The sequence below is a fragment of the Myotis nattereri genome, assembly GCF_964212035.1.
Source record: "Myotis nattereri genome assembly, chromosome: 3".
NCBI lineage: Eukaryota > Metazoa > Chordata > Mammalia > Chiroptera > Vespertilionidae > Myotis > Myotis nattereri.
The window spans coordinates 52,872,351-52,885,263 of record NC_138077.1 but is presented as its reverse complement, the minus strand read 5'-3'; positions in this window follow the sequence as shown (position 1 = coordinate 52,885,263).

The window sequence follows — 12,913 nt, the reverse complement described above, 5'->3', positions numbered from 1 at the left end:
CAAGAAGAAGAGAGCTGATGGCCAATGGAGATAACACTCCTGGAAGTTCTGCTTCCTGCACCCAGGGCAGGCCCCAGGCTAGCTGGAGGGGCCTGGGCTAGAAAAAATGTACCTGAGAGACAGCCCAACAAATTCCAAGGAGAGGTGGGATGGGGGGCAGGGAAGCTAATGGTAAGCAGTTCCTTTTGCAAACCAGGGGTGAGCCACTAACCTGGAATTGGGCAGGGAGAGGGGGACTACATGATTTCAACTTGGCTAGTGAATTACATTTTACAAAGCATGGTCACAACCATGGGGCCACAGAATAGGACAGCAGTCTTAGGAAGCCGTGCCATCATCGCATCACACCTATTTTACAGACGAGGAAACTGAGAGGTGTGTCAGCACTTGCCTGCAGAGGGGTCCCCAAAGGAGAGGGGACCACTGCTTGGTGAGGAGATGAATTAGTGCTCCAGGGGAGCGTACGTCAGTAGGCATGCATCTGTTGTATTGCGTTTTAAAAAATATAAATAAGCCATCAAACCTGAGATCAAGGACACTGTTACTTAGGAGGAGGCTGTATTTCAAAAGTGAGTTTATTTAAAGTTAAAGTAAAGTATTAAATAAATAATATTACATATGGTACTTGGTTTTGATACAGAAAAAGAAAACAAAAAACCACACCCCCCCCAAGGTGGGAAACCGAGTATTGATGGTGACGGAGATGATGACAGCTACCCGTTTTATCACTAACTATATGCCAAAGCCTTTACAGATATTAAAGCATTTACGCTCACGGCAGCTCCTTGGGGCCAGTACTGTTATCATCCTCGTTTCACATAGAGGCTGGGGAGACAGAAAGGCGCGGGGTAGAGGACTGCACCCAGGTGCTCCGACCAGGAGCCGGGCTCCCCATGCAGCTGTGAAAGCCCCTGACCAGGGTTTCTGGCGCAGGGGGGTTGAGATAGCCTGCCGGACTGGGGAGGGGTCCATGTGCCCTTCCCCCTTCCGATGCAGAACTATAGGAGCCTGGATTTCATAATAGCAGTACTTCCCGATGCAAATGAAGACAAGCCAGTGACAGCAGATGGCGAGGTGATTTCATTACCAGCTCCAGGTTCGCCTGTTTTCTGCTTTGAGCAGTGGCTCTGCTGCATAGTTGATGGAAGGCCTCAGGCAGAATCCCGGCTAACTCAGTTGCAAGCTGGCCTTCCTGCCTGCCTGCCTGCTAAACTCTTCCAGATGATTCTGGCTGGACTTATCAGACAGGTCCTCTCTGCATTAGAAGAGGGAGCTACATCTGGAAAATGCTTGAAGAGAGGCGAGGAGAGAAGCTCCGAGTTCAAAGGCTCGCAGGATCAGCTCGCCCCCATGGACGGCAGGAGGAAAGCAGTTCATAGGTCGCCGGAATCCCTCAGCTGTGCTCCTCACTTTCACACGGTGGTTAAAAACCATCCAGCACATCCTCCAGCTCATGCTAGTGCTTAAGGGCAAAAGCTTTGGAAATGAGATTCACCGCTCATTAGCCAGGTGGCCTCTGGCCACTTGACCCCTCTGGGCCTCAGTTTCTCCATGTGTAAAGTGGGAATAATGAAAGTGCTTCTCCCAGGACATGTGTTAAGTGCTCAGTCACGGCAGTTGTTGCTGCTACTGTGATTATTTTCCCCCAGGATGGGGTGCAGGCTCACATCTCTCCGAGGAGAACTAGCTGGGGTTTAAAGTCCAGGCTGATCTACCAAAACAAAATAAATGTTAGAAATACTTATTTCGATGTAGTTAATGCCCCCACGATGATACCAAAGAGGCACATGGGCAAGTATACTAATTGAGGGAGACATTTTAGCCAAAGTTGAGAAATCAAAGTGGCCAAAGTTGAATTCATGATCTCTCCCCTCAGTAAATAGACCTCTAAGTATTCAGGCTGGGAGTGGCGGGGGGGGGGGGGGTGGATAAGGGGAGAGTATCAAGGAAATGACGCCCCTCTTCCATGATTTGGGACGGGTTGAACTGGTTACACCATCCTGAACTGAACGTGCCTCCCAAGCTGCAGGCTTCTACCATGGGGCCAGAGCCAGCCCCAGTAAGCTCACTGCATGGTGAGAGAACAAACTGGATCATACCTGTGGGGAGAAGTAACTAGAAACCCCAGAAGGCTCTGCAACACACTAGCCCAGTTTCTCCTCCTCAATGCACCAATCATATGAGGAGCCAGGGAGACAGAGCTCAGGAGTGTTACTCTCCTAGGAGTCCCTCCACCTGGAAACATGGGGAGCGAGGAGTGAGTGTTCCCCTAACACCCCACCTGGTAGCACAAGTCACAGATCTCAGAGTCATCTTAGACATGGTCTCCCTCACCCCGTCCCTGTGCCATATGCTACTCGTTACCAAGTCCTGTCAATTTCACTTTCTAATGATGTCTTAAATCTGTCCTCTTTTTCACTCTATGGTCATTACCTGGTAGCCCAAGGCACTATTATCTTTCACCTGATCTCACATGCCCCTCATCCACTTTTCCTGTTTCTAATCTGTTTTCCACACTGGAGGCCCCAACTCCTTACTTTTTTTTTTTTTTTTTAAAAAAAACAACAAAACAGTTCCTTCTTGTCCTTTAGTAAAAACTAAAAATTCAAAATGTGGGTCCAATGCTCTGCTGGTCTAACCTATACCTTGGGCAACATGATGTTCCCTCTCATCGTAGGCGCTCCAGCCACCCTGCTTTCTTTGACTTCTGGGAAGAGACAGCTTTTGTTTTGCTTCAGAATCATTTTCCTCTACCTAGAATGCCCTTCCTTCCTTCCTTCCTTCCTTCCTTCCTTCCTTCCTGTCTTCCTTCCTTCCTTCCTTCCTTCCTTCCTTCCTTCCTTCCTTCCTTCCTTCCTTCCTGTCTTCCTGCCTCCCTGCCTTCCTGCCTTCCTTCCTCCCTGCCTTCCTGCCTTCCTATCCCTTCTTCTGGCTAACTCTCATTCATTCTTTACATCTTAACTCAAATGTCACCGTTCCAAGAAAGCATTTTCTTTAGTAAGGAGAGCAGGTCCCCTCACTAACGCATTCAAGATTTTTGTGAGCTCTCCTTTCAATGTATTTATCACATTGTATTTACCACACACAAAAAAATTGTATGATTCTTTGATTAATACCTGTGTCCCCCGCTGTACTCTAAGCTACATGAAGATGAGTCATCTTACCTCTCAGTACCCCAGCACAGTCACTGGCACATAGTAGATGCCCAAGAAATACTTGCTGATTGGCTGGATGAGGGAGAAAATTGATCAGAGAGACGGGTGCTATACTAGTGGATGGTTTTGGAGATCAAATCCCCTTCTTCTGGGAAAGTAGGGCAGCCTGGGGATATGGGATAGGGGGCTTGTGTATAAGTGGGGGCAAGGAGCACAAAAGCTGGTCTACAATCAGTGGCAATAAGCTAGCAGATCCACTGGCTATACATAAAAAACATGATTATAGCATCATGAGTGACAAATGGGGTAGAGCAAAGGAGAGGGGGGTTCCTGGTGGGACCCTTCTCAGATGGATGCACACAGGATTTGAAACTCAGCTCGAAGAACAGAAAATACAGTTACTGGCAACAACCATGGCAAAAATCACCAACAATATTTGCCTGGGGTGTAGAATCTTACAGGTTGCTGTATCTATAGGTGAGTGGAGAATGTCATTTTGTGGACTGCATGGCATCGAAATCCCATCTTTAGTTTTGGAGAATCCCCATAGCAAGAGTCTTCCTAGGAGGTAGCAAGCTTTGTTTCCACCTGTTTCCCACGCCTGGTTCTCTAGCCTTCCTGGCGAGTCTCAATGCTTCCCAACATCCTTGAATAAATTCCTTTTCTGCCAGAATTAATTTCTGTTGTTTTTAGCCAAGGACTATAACTGGTAGAGTCTGGGGCCAGGAGGGCAGTGACATCTGGCCTCTCTATGCAGCCAAGCATAGGGGTACCAAGCATGCAGCCAGACACCCCGGGAGTGGCAGGACTGCTTTGGAAACCTGGAAGTTAGTGGCTCCTCAGGGAGGGAAGGTGGCCGTTTTGAGCCAGACATAGTCTTTGGGTAGAGTCAGAGTTCCCGCAAATCTGTGAGTAGAGGCCACACCAGAGAAATCATCCTATTGTCAGGATACACCCGTGGGATGGGTCACCCAATAGAGCCCAGACCGGTGGCCTGGGAAGCACCTTGAGAGGCGGAGGCCCAGGGAACCCACAGATGGCTCATGGCCTCGAGGAAATGCAAATCCTGCCCCTCCCGGGCTTCCTCGGACGTGTTGTACTTTCCCTGGAGACTGCACTCCATTCATCTGTTCAAGATACTTCCCACCCCTAGGATGCTGGGGCCGCTATGAAGAATAAAACATGGGAGGATGTCAACAGTGAGCAGAGTGCACCTACCATACTTCCTGCTGCCTTGAAAAATAGGATGTCAGTGCAGGGTAGGCCCTCGGCCATCTAGTCTCGTGCTGTCAGACGCCAGGGGGCCTCAGAATCTCCAGGGAACTAGTTAACGGTATGGGTTCCCACAGACTTCCGCAACCCCACGGCTGGTCCACCAGACCTGGGTGAAGCCCCAAGTTTGTTGTGCACTTTCCTAGGCGATCCTAATAGGAGATGTTTGAAAATAGTGATTCTAGTCCTTTAGTCCATCTTACATAGGAAGAAACTGAGACTCAAAAAGAAATGTCCTCCTGGCCGTGGCCCACCAGAGAATCCATTGTTGAGCTGGACACCAACCCCAGCCTCCTGACTCCTGCTCCCCTGGACTGGCCAGTTACGTGACTTTTGTCCCCTCACAGGGCCCTCCCTTTCTGATTGTAAGAGCAGCAGCTTGTCATGGGGAAATGCCAGAAATAAGGACAGACGCCCTGGTCTGATCTTTGCGAGAGAAGCTGCCCTTGGCCTTCGCTGAGTAGGAAACCTCATAGCAAATCCAGGGTTGATACTGCGATCAGGGCTTCCGCCTGACAGGGTAGCAGCCCCGGTTCCAGGTCTGGGTCTTCCGATGCCATGTGTGGCTTTGGACAGGGCATCCCCCCCCCCCCCCCTGGGTCTCTGTTTGTCCAGTTTATAGAACAGGGATGAAGCTGCTATCTACCCAGCCTACCTCCCGGGCCTCTGGCGTGAATGTGCTTTGTAAACCCCAAGTGCCGCCCAAGTGGGAGGGATTACAGACACCAGAGACGTGACCAGAATACTGATTTCCACTCCAAGTCCCTTGAGGACGTGCTGGGCCTGTCTTGGAAAATATAAAGGAAACTAAGAAGCTGCCAGTGATGCAAATGGGAGAGTCTCAGAGCCTTACGGGCTGCCTGGCCGGGAGAGCCCTTCTGCTTGCACAGCGCTCCTGTGCCAGGGAACGTGCCACGCAGGAGGCCCTCTCAATGCCCAGTGCACGTGTGTTGGGGGTGTGAGGAGTCACGGGACCAGGGCCCTGGTACCTGTGGCCTGAGCCTGCCAGGACCCTCTGTTCGTCTCTTAAAGAGTCCTGGCTCAGGAGCCCTAGGACGTGTGCAGAGGACCCCACGCACCAAAAGAAGTGATACCCCACGTTTTCCTCCCTCGGCATGTGTTGGCTGTTGGCGCAAGTTCAAGGGAGTGGCTTAGCTTAGCCAGAGTATCTTTCCTCCTCACCGCATCACGCCTCTCAGAACCATTCCCCCAGCTGACAGGAGTCCCGGTTCCCCTGAAGTGACCAGGATGCCAGGATTCTTGCCCCGTTCTGCCAAACACTTGCTTTGTCCTCTTGCTCCACCCCTTCATCTCTTTGAGCCTGTGTTCTCATTTGTAAAGGGCAGGACATCATCCTTCCCCTCCCTCCATTACCAGTTTGCTGTGTCCAACGAGACCACATCGCTGTGATCATGATCTTGTAAGAGAAGAAGACAGAGGGGGCCTGGACCAGGAGGGGGGTGGGCATAGAAAGAGCTCCAACCCCAGGAGGCAGGAAAGCTCTGCAGAGTCGTGTCATTCCTGCCCCTACTTGGGGCTGTCCCCGGGGCAGCAGGTCCTTTGCATTAGGACACCCCTCGGTCCCCGATGCTGCTCTTGGCCACCCCAAGAGGAGAAGACATGTCAGACTCAGGGACCTGTGGTGACGACGCCTAAAGAGAAGTTTTGAGTCAGAAACCTAAACAGACAATTCCTTGACACCGGTGTGAAATCACACCTTTTTGTTTTTTTTTTTTTTTGTTTTTTTAACAGAACCCTTTCTTCATAAGATCTTAAAGCAAACCCCTTATCAGCTACTTGAAGAACCGCTGGGACTCCAGGTTGCACTCTGATTTACTGTGCAGATAGGGAGAGTGAAGCTCAGAGAGAGGACGGAAATGTGACCGAGGCCACACAATAAACCAGTGGTTAAAGCAAACAAAACTTTAAAAACCACCTTCCGTGCAGGTCTCTAACCCTTGGCACAGGTGTCTCCAGCTCTGTGAGGCATCAAAGAGAAACGGAACGTTCCTTCATTTCCAGGCTATTTACACCCCGAGAGGAAGAGGGCTCCGAGAGGGGGCATGGGGACATAAATGGGGCAATGCACTGACACCCTTGCAATAAACAAATCTCCCCGGGCAGCAGGGGGCTGTGGTCTCCTTTGAAAACAAGAATGTTCGGCAGGAGGTTTCTAGTGCTGAGCCCCCTGCTGAAATAAAGCAGAAGCAGGCCCAGCAAAACCGGACAAAAGAAATTCCTTCCAGCTGCCTTGGCTCTGCCTCCTCCATGGCTCCTCAGAGAGCTGGCAGCCAGGTTTTGCTGGTGGCCCGACCGACCGCACAAGGGCCCCAGATGTCTTCCTCCATTAGTCACAGGGCATTTCATGAGGCATGAGCCAGGGAGGGGCTTTTGGTGGGCTTCTCGGGTTGGCTTCCTGCCAGGGGAAGCTGACAGCCCAGGGTGGGGAGCGGGCAGAGTCGACCCTCCGCCCTGCACTATGTGAGGATGGGAAAGGTGGACAGGGACTGAAGGCCCGGGCACAGGGCGTTATCGCCGAGAGATTTAGAGACTGGCCAAGGCCCCGACAGCGCTGGGGGAGGGGATCAGCCTCTGATGTCTGTCCAAGCGGCCCAGCCCAGCGGAGGAGGGAGGAATGCACTCCAGCTGCTCAGCTGGGGGGCGGGGAACAGGCTGGATTGCGAAGCATCTTGAGGAGACTCCGGGAACAACGGGTGGGCTCTCCCGGCCACCGGGATGTGCCGCCTCTTGTGCCTGGTGAGCCCCCACCTTCGGCACCTCTAGAGCTGCCGAGGGGTGAGCCAGGCGGAGGGCCCTGCGGAGGACAGGCGCTCCCGGGACCAGACAAGGGAGGCCGCGGGGCATTTATCATCAGAGGGGCTGCCCCCATTCCTCTGATCTGAGGAGTAGGTGTTGCCACCAGATTAAAGCAGAGTTGCTTTCTGAAAGCAGCTGAGGTGGAGCAAAAGGCCCCTGGGCCTCAGCTCCCCAGGTGGGTTTTGCTCACCTAGAAAACCGGGAGCTCGCAGAGAGGTTCCGATCAATCCCTTAATCCGGGTCTCAGCCGGCATACGGCAGGGCACCCCTCCTCTCTGTTCCCCACCTTCCAAGCCCCCGCCACTCCTGGCCGTGAGAGACTCTCAGAATGTTCCACCTGGAGGGGCCCTCGGAGACCTGGGAGTGTGGCTTTCACTGTTCTGGAACTAAGGCAGCGGTTCTCAACCTGTGGGTCGCGACCCCTTTGGCGGTCGAACGGCCCTTTCACAGGGGCCGCCTAAGACCATCCTGCATATCAGATATTTACATTACAATTCATAACAGTAGCAACGTTACAGTTATGAAGTAGCCACAAAAATAATTTTATGGTTGGGTCACAACATGAGGAACTGTATGTATTAAAGGGCCAGAAGGTTGAGAACCACTGGTAAGGAGAGGCCTCCAGGGTAGTGCAGGGGAGGCCCAGGGGTGAGGCTTAGGCTACCCCCATTCCACTCCAGACTCCCACTTTGCTCTTTACTGCATTGGGACTCTGCGTAGGATGTCATTTAAACAAGAGACTGATATGGGCACCAGCTTGAGGTCCTCTTCCAAGTTTACTGTTCTCGCTTTCACTTTGTAGTGCATGACCTTGGGCCACTTAAAAACCTCTGTGTCTCAGGTTCTCCATCTGCAAAATGAGAAGAGTAAGAGTATGTAACGCACTTAGAACATGTTGTGCTGAGTCCCAGTAGAAAACTGAGGGATGGTTATTGTTATCATTACTATTACTTTAAGGTGAGGCCCAGAGAGGAGAAGGGACTTGCCCAAGTGACAGGGAACTTGGTAGCAGAAAGGTGAGTAACACCAAGGCTTCCCAACGACCTAGTGGAATCCTTTGTGTCTTGGACATTTTGAGGTTGATCCTCCATGGAAATCTTTGAAGATAAACAAAAGCCCCTTTGGGGGAGGCCATGCTATTTAAGGGGCCTCTGGCACAACCTCTATGATCCTCAGAAGAGGAGGGGGGGTGAGGAGAGGAAGAGAGAAAGGAAAGGGGAGAGGAGGAGGAGGTGGAAGAGGAGGAGTCTTGAGTCCTCTTAGCTACTAAATAGGAGCTGGTGCTTTATCTTGGTCTGTAACAAGATACAACACACACGGTGGCTTATAAGCAACAGAAATGTATTTCTCATAGTTCTGGAGGCTGGGAAGTCCAAGATCAAAGTGCCAGTATGGTCCAGTGAGGACTTTCTCTTTGGTTCATAACTGGTACCTTTCACATGGTGGAAGGGGCTGGGGAGCATTCTGGAGCCTCTTTTATGAGGCACTAATCCCATTCCTGAGGGCTATACCCTCATGACTTAAGCACCATCAAAAATACTATAACTTTTGGCCTGGCTGGCATGACTCAGTGATTGGGCATCGACCTATGAACCAGGTGGCCATGGTTTGATTCCCAGTCAGGGCACATGCCTGAGTTGCAGGCTTGATCCCAGGAAGGGGCATGCAGGATGCAGCTAATCAATGATTCTCTCTCATCATTGATGTTTCTGTCCCTCTCTCCATCTCTCTTCTTCTTTCTGAAAATCAATAAAAATGCCAAAAAAATATATTTTTAAAATACCATCATTTTTGAGGGTTAGAGTTTGGACATCTGAATTTGGGGGACATTTAATCAACAGCAGATGATCTCCCTGGGGATGTTCTTGAGGGGATATCTTCATTAGGTAGAGGAACTAGATTTGAAAAATATTTCAAGGCTAAGAATATTTTTTGGAGGATAAGGACTACACTTTGGGTTGCCCAGGGTCTCAGCCTGAATATGGCCAATTTCAGTACAGTCGCAGCCTCTGAATCTCTCCGTTCCATCTAAGTTGAACCACAGCCCCCAGTGGCCTGGGTGAGGTCAGGGACGCTGGGGCCAGCTTCATAGGGACCCTGCTCATTGCCTGAGGAAGTCAGTGCTTGCACTCAGCAGTCAGAGAGAGTTGGTTCTGAATCCTATCACTTTGTGGCTGACTAGCCAAGGTATTAAACCTAAGCCTCGGTTTAATCATCTATAAAATTGGGATTATAAATCTTGCCTCATAGTATTACTGGGAAGATCAAATGGGATAATGCACTTACTGGCACGTAGGAAGTGCTCAATAAATGCTATGACTAGTATCAAATGTGGCTTCCTGCCCCTATATGTATACAATGTCTTTCCCATCTTCTGTCCAGCTGGGGCCTATATTAGTTAGGATTTAGTTGCCTGCAAAGAAATAATTCCAAAATAGTGATAATACAGAAAAGACAGAAGTTTATTTCTTCTCACATAAAATCTAGATGGGTGATCGAGAGTAGAAAGTAGTTCCCCAGTGTCTGGTATCCAGACACTATCTTGTAATGCCCATACATGACCTTGACCTCATGGTCCACAATGGCAGCATTCAAGTTCCAGGCAGTAGAATGAAGGAATAAAGGAGCCAAAGGGTGCTTATAGCTATCTCTTAAGGAAAGTTCCTGAAGGCTCTTGTACTACCATGTCTGCTTATATGCTGTTGGCCAGAACATAGTCACATAGGTCACCTTTAGCTGCAAGGGAAGCTGGGAAATGCAGTCTTTATTGTGGACAGCCATGTGCCCAGCCATACATTGGTGGATATATTCCCGTAGAAGGAAAGGATGGATATCAGAGACCTGCAGCAGTGTCTGCCCCAAGCCTCTGGCTTGTCCAGGCCAGCTGGGCAGCTGGGAGCCAAGTACCTGAGCACTAAACAACAGGGATGGGATCATGCTGCTTCTACTCATCCACCCACAGTGGCTTCGTCTGCCACTGAGGATGTGGGGACACTGAGGGCACTTGCATTATCAGCAGTCGCTCCTCCGTTCGTGTCAAAGCCCCCTGAAGTCACAGCGTGCCTCCTCCAGTTTCTTCCACTGAACAAGTCTGTCGTCCTGCCAGTCGCAGGGAAGTTTACGGTGCCCGTCATAGCGCCATGGAGCTTCCATCAGTTCCTGGTGGCCTGCTGCTCTTTACCCAGTTCCCTTGAAGGTGCCCTTGAGTCTCCATAAAGCGTGTGTTTTCCATCCAGCACCATGCTCTTTGTTCCTTATGGCAGGTCCCGCACCACTTTGTATACCTTTGTTCACACATTGAATCAAAACCTTTGGCCGGAACACAACATAAGAAGAGAGAGAGAGAAACCCCGGCAGAGTAAACAACCCAATAACAGAACACACGGCCATGGCCCAGCAGAAGCTCACTGGCTGAGCGTGGTCCCAGCCAGGCAGTGGCCAGGAGCGGAGAGAGAGTGCCCAGTGCTGTCCCCAAAGTCAGCTCTCGCTGTCTGAGAGCACAACTTAAGTAGCACTGGTTGGGGGTGAGGGGGTGGGAGGGGAGGGGGGCGGGGGGAGAGGGGGAGAGGATGGCAGTTCCTCCTGAAAGGGGCGTGAGGTGGGTGTGGGGTGGGAGTTGACTGCAGCTGAAATTGAGAAGAGCGGCCAGCCCACTGCTATTTCAGAAGGAGCCCAGTGTGGTTACTCGGGGAGCTGTAATTAAGCTCATCTATAATTTGATGAGTGGAAGCAGCCTCACATTTTATAGAGTAATTAAGTCTCACTGAGAGAGCAGCACACGGTGTTTTGGGGACCAGCACCCCCTAAGGTTATTCCCCATTTACACTCTCAGCTCTAGTACATGTCCACCGATGCCGAGGCCAGGATGGTTCGCAGCCGCAGTCCTGAGAATACTTCCTGACCCTGCACGCTCCACCTCAAGCCTCCATCAGCGCCCAGGCCACTGGAAGATCCCACAGACACAGCGGACACACTTGCTGTGCAGTACAGGAAAGGCTCAGCCTCCCTTCGTGCTGCTCTCTGCAAAACTGTGGGCCAGGAGAAAGCTGAGTTCCATGCTCCCCACACTTCACAGGCTACATGGCCAGCCTCTGACTGAGCAGAGTCCAGCCCAGCTCTAGGTCCCTGATAGGGAGACTGAGGTCAGCTGGGGAGAAAGGAAGGGGTCCTGGGGAAGGCCTGGGCTTCTGTCTTGGCTCTCCCACTTTCTTTGACCTTGAGCAAGGTGCTTAACCTCCCTGAGACTTAGTTTCCTCATCTGTGAAATGGGAACATGGTCCTGCCTAACTCATAAGCTGTTTATGAGGATCAGATGAGAGGTAAGTAGTAAGCACATGCGGTTAGTTGCGAAGGGCACGTACATGTGAGGATCGTCAGCAGCTCCCTGCGTGCATTAAAACCTCTCCAAGTTCTTGGCTGCGTGAGGGGACTCAGCGGGCCACTCGGCCTGGCGTGAATCATCAAGAACGAGGGCTGCGATGACCACAGCTGAAACCTTCTGTTCAGACAGTGCGGCGTATGGAAACCTTGTCGCATGAGGGACCTGGATTCTTGACCTGACTTGGCCATTTCCAAAATACCCAGTGGACTCGTTGAGAATATTTAAATTGTTCTGTGTGGGTCCCAGTCACAGCCAAGTGCCAAAAGGGTTGGTAGAGGTGGTAGATTTCAGCTCAGTCTTTGGATAAATTTCCCCCCACCAAGGAAATGGCATCTGAGGAAGTAATGAGTTCTTGGTTCCTGGAGGCTTCAGAGCCTGCCATCTCCCAGGAGGCTGAGTTCCCTCCTTCCTTCTCTGAGGTTCTGGCAGGGGACGGGGCGGGGGGGGGGGGCGGGGGGGGGGGCGCGGGAGGAGGGGTCCTGGCAGCCTCTCCCAGCCCTAGTCCCTGGTGCTTACCCTATACCTCTGAAACCACCACTCAGAAACCACCTTCTTCGGTGCCTGTAAACACCAGGAAGGCCTATGATGCTCAGGGTTGGTTGGTTGGTTTGGTCTCCACCAGAGCACTCAGCCCCACATCCCTCCTTGTTCCATCTCCTCACCTGAGGATTCTTGAGCCCTGGGCTCATTAACCCGCAAGCCCTTTGGGGGCAGTTCCAGAATCTCTCTGCCCAAGCTTTGGGTTTCAGGGTCCCTAACGCCCTCAGAAATGCCCCTGACAGGGGCAGTGTTAGCCCAGTCAAGGCAGAGCTCCTATAGGAGGGCCGCTGGTGGGAGCCTCCAGCACATTCTCTCCTAAAGAGTGGCACCCAGAGCCCTGAGAGAGGAGGGGAGCAGGAGCCGGCTCATGTGGCAGCTCTCTGTGGTTGTTCCTGCACACGTGCTCACCGACTTCTCCCACTGTTACATAACGGAGGTGTTCTCCCCTTCTTATTTTAGATCCTGGTACCATCTGCCCTGGTTTTCATGCATCACTAGCTCCAGGCTGCAGGTTAGATCTGGCTTGGCCGCCCAGCTCTATCCCTCACTTGGTGGGAGACTTAGAGTTGTCTGTTTCCTTTGGTGTAAAATGAGATTCTGGCTCCACCCTACCTACCTCCCAGGGCTGCTGTGAGAATCGGGAGAGAGGAAGGGGTGAACTGGCTGAGTAATGTGCTCAACTATACAGATGTCCCTGGTTGTTACCTGGCAGCCTGAGCCTGGTGTCTCCTGAGCTGGGGGGAGTGTG